The 3964-nt window shown below is 45.2% G+C and overlaps 1 long non-coding RNA gene across 1 annotated transcript; it reads left to right on the forward strand.

Moving 5' to 3' along the window:
• Positions 1 to 661: 661 nt before the first annotated feature.
• Positions 662 to 2518, forward strand: LOC138417795 (uncharacterized). The gene is made up of 2 exons (XR_011248282.1): positions 662 to 898; positions 2356 to 2518. It is a non-coding gene; the product is annotated as an uncharacterized lncRNA (long non-coding RNA).
• The last annotated feature ends 1446 nt before the right edge of the window (positions 2519 to 3964 follow it).

A 3964-nucleotide genomic window follows, 5' to 3' on the forward strand; every position in this document is an offset into this window, starting at 1 on the left:
GATCATCACCAATCCTTTTATAATACCTACTGCATACCAGCCACTGTTCTAAGCAATTTCCATATATTAATTCATTACCTCCTCATAACAATGGGAATGATTATGGTGCCATTTTACAGATGAAGAAACTGAGGCAAAGAGAGGTAAGGTGACTTGCCCAGGGTCACACAGTGAGTAAATTAGAGGAGCCTGGATTGCATGAAATAGGGAGCCTAGCTAGAGGCTATGGTGTGTATGGTGAGTGGGGGTTGCCTAGCTTGAAAAAGGATAGATCAAGACTATAACGTCAAGATAAGAAGAAAAGAACTTTCTGGTGGTGTGCGCAATATCCTGTCTGTACCTTCTGATTCCCTCCTCCAGCAGGACTTTTCAGCAGCTGCCACAGCAAGACAGGTCACCGGCTCCCCGAGTCCTCCCTGCCCACTTTATGGATGGAGGTCTCCACCCCATCCCAATCCCCATTATCCTGCAGCGCGGGCATCCTGTACATCTCACTTGACCACCTCCCCGCAGTGCGCCGCTGCTGCTGCAACTGACTCGGGCCTCCTTGGTCTTGCCCTGCCCCTCCACAGCTTTGCCTGGATCCAAAGATAAAAAGCCGCCAAAAAACCAGAGAGGAGCACTTTGTAGACGCTCCCTGGGCCTCAGCAAAGCTTTTGTGGTGTTGCGGGAAGCAGAAAACAATGCCAGTGGCCCAGTGGCTCCTCGGCCAAAGACTGCAAACAAACTTGGTCCCAGTCCCACAGCAAGCCTGAGCTCCCCGGAGGCCAGAGGAGCAGAAGGGGAGCAAGACCTGAGGTTGGCCCTGCTGTCTCGGCCTCTACCCACCCATGCATCTCAAGGAAACCAGAACGGGAGAGAGAAAGCAGGCCAGAGGTGACCAGCATGACCTTTCAAGGCAAGGCAGGAGTTTCTACAGCGTGTCTGGGAATCCCCTAAGTATCTGTTCCTGGCCCCAAGGGAATAGAAGGTCAACCTCTCGGTTCCTCCTCAGCCTGGGATGGGTTCAGTGTGGGGTAAAAGTGTGAAAAGCTAGGGACCTACCCATGCCTGGGACCTGCTCTGGGACTTTCTTTAAAAAAATGAAATGCATAGAGCCTGGGCAAAGGACCCACCTGGTGCGAAGCACAGCACTAGGCTCTGGGGATTCAGAAAAAAGGAAAGCACTCTGTCCTCCAGAGGCACGGTGGAAAGATGAGTTGTGCAGAAGCAGAGGTTTGAAGGAAACAGCAAGGATGAGGGGGCCTTTTTCAGCCACTCTTTTAGAGGCAGATAGGATCCCCCACATGCTCAGCACTATTACAAGGTTCTTGACTAACAAATCTACGGCTCTGAATTATTTTCACTTATTCACAACAATCTTTGAATATTGCTGCTTTCCAGTTAATCTTTGTTGAAAACAAAAGGACAGAAAATTTTCCTGTTCTCACCCTCCTCTCTCTTCCCTTCCTTCTTCTTAGAAAACATACTCCCTTAAAATGACTAAACAAAATATGCACAGAAGAGGCATATGTCCTTTTTTTTATGTAAATGCATAGGCCATGTCCTTTTCTTTACTCTTTTTTCTGATCACTAAAGGATTATATGTATATTGCTGGAACTTTGGAAAACCCCAGATGTGCATATGTTGGCAATGAAAATCACCTATATTTTTGCCATTTAGAAATAAACACTCAGCATGTCAGCATATTCCTCTCCAGGCTTTGGTGGTTATTCTATTATGAATATTAATGTGAAATTTGTTACAGTGAAGTGCACAGATTAAAGTGAGTGATTCAATGAATTTTCACAAATCCTTACACCGGGTACACCTCCCAGTCAAGATCTAGAACATTCCTGTCATTCCAGAAAGTTCCCTCCGGTCCCCTTCCTGTCAACCCACAACCCCCACAGGCAACCATCCTTTTGATTCCTATCACCATAGATTAGTTTTGCCTCTCATATAATTGGAATCACATGGTACGTGCCTTTTTTTGCCTGGCTTCTTTCACTCCATATAATGCTTTTAGATGTGTTCACATATCAATAGCTTGCTCCTTTTGATTCCGGAATAATGTTCTAGTGTGCGGACGTACAGTGTTTTGGTCTAGCCTCCCTGTGATGGTCTTCTGTCTTGTCTCTTCTTTGAGGCTATTACGTATAAAGCCACTCTAAACACTGGTGCACACACCTCTGTGTGGGCATAGGTTTTCATCTCTTTTAAGCTAACATTTAGGAGGGGAATTGCTGAGTCACACGCTTTACTTTTATTAGAAATTGCCAGTAGCTTTCCTAAGTGGTTGCACCGTTTTATATTTCCACCAGTATGGCATGTGGGTCCCAGTTGCTAACTATTACTCATTTTTCGTTACACAGATGATACATGGGCACATTCTTCTGCACAGCTAAAGCACTTTTGGAGGAACACCAGGCACCTGCCTTTCCCCACAGAATAGCACTGTCGGCAGTTTGGGGTGCTTCCTTGCAGACTTTTTCCTGTGCATTTATATACATAAATAAATACACCTGGAAAACACAAGGATTATTTTGTGGTGAATCTTTTTACAAAATTGGGAAACCTTCTCCTATTACACATTTGTTCATTTACCACACCCAACACAAACTTGTCCCCAGCCTCCCTGCTCCGCCTAGGTAGGATGTTAGCTCAACTATGGTAAGCTGTTTGTTTCGTTCCCTGCTGTATTCTCAGCGCCTTGAGCAGTGTCAGGCAGAGAGCTGGTGCTCCATAAACATCTATGGAATGCCAGGATCCTGTCAGCATTGTTCCGGAACTCCCTTTTTTCCCCCTCTGTAAGTCATAGGTTTTTCTAAGTCAACGCTTCAATTCTATTTCCTTCCTTAACCTGCCACATATATGCTGTAATAGGAATATGCAAATTTTCTTTTTCATTCCCCTATGGATGGACTCTCAGGTTGCTTCCGAGTTTTCATTACTAGAAACTTTGCTGCCTTCAACATCCTGGGCTTGCCCCACCTGGCACAGTATTACTCTAGAACAGTAGCTCAGAAGGAAATAGCGGGATCCGAGTGAGTGCCTTGTTGTTGCTCAGTTGCTAAGTTGTGTCCGACTCTTTGCAACCCCGGCGGACTATAGCACGCCAGGTTCCTCTGTCCTCTACTGTCTCCCAGAGTTTGCTCAAATTCATGTCCATTGAGTCAGTGATACTCTCTATCCATCTGTCCTCTGCTACCCCCTTCTCCTTCTGCCTCCAACCTTTCCAAGCATCGGGGTCTTTTCCAATGAGTTGGCTCATCGCATCAGGTAGACAAAGTATTAGAGCTTCAGCTTCAGCATCAGTCCTCCCGATGATTATCCAGAGTTAACTTCCTTTAGGACTGACTTGTTGTTTGATCTCCTTGCTGTCCAAGGGACTCAAGAATCTTCTCCAGCACCACAATTTGACAGCATCAATTCTTCAGTGCTCAGCCTTCTTTATGGTCCAACTCTCACATCCATACATGACTACTGGAAAAAACCATAGGTTTGACTATATGGACCTTTCTTGGCAAAGCGATGTCTCTACTTTTTAATAAGCTGTCTAGGTTTGTCATAGCTTTTCTTCCAAGGAGCAAGCATCTCTTAAGAGTCTATGGAGTGTAAATTTTAGTGAAATTGGCCAAAGGGGCAGGATCTCTCCCACCAGATATTCTGAGATCAATATATTGTCCACTTGAGAAATGGAATGGGGGAATTAACAGTAAATAGATAGAATTTCTTTTATTTGGCAGATTAGGGGTGGTGGAGAGAAGGTATTGATAGCTGCAGAGTTGTAGTAGAATCCGATTGTAGAGTCATCCGATTATGCTTCTATGTCCTGGAGTCAGACGGCCTGGGTTCAAATTATAGCTCTGCCACCAACAAGTTGTATGGCCTCAAGCAAGTTACTCAACCTGTCTGTGCCTCAGTGTCCAATCTGAAAAATGGGAATAACAATCATAGCCACCTCCAAGAGTTGTTATGAGA

Source organism: Ovis canadensis, chromosome 13 (assembly GCF_042477335.2).
Source record: "Ovis canadensis isolate MfBH-ARS-UI-01 breed Bighorn chromosome 13, ARS-UI_OviCan_v2, whole genome shotgun sequence".
Classification (NCBI taxonomy): Eukaryota; Metazoa; Chordata; class Mammalia; order Artiodactyla; family Bovidae; genus Ovis; species Ovis canadensis.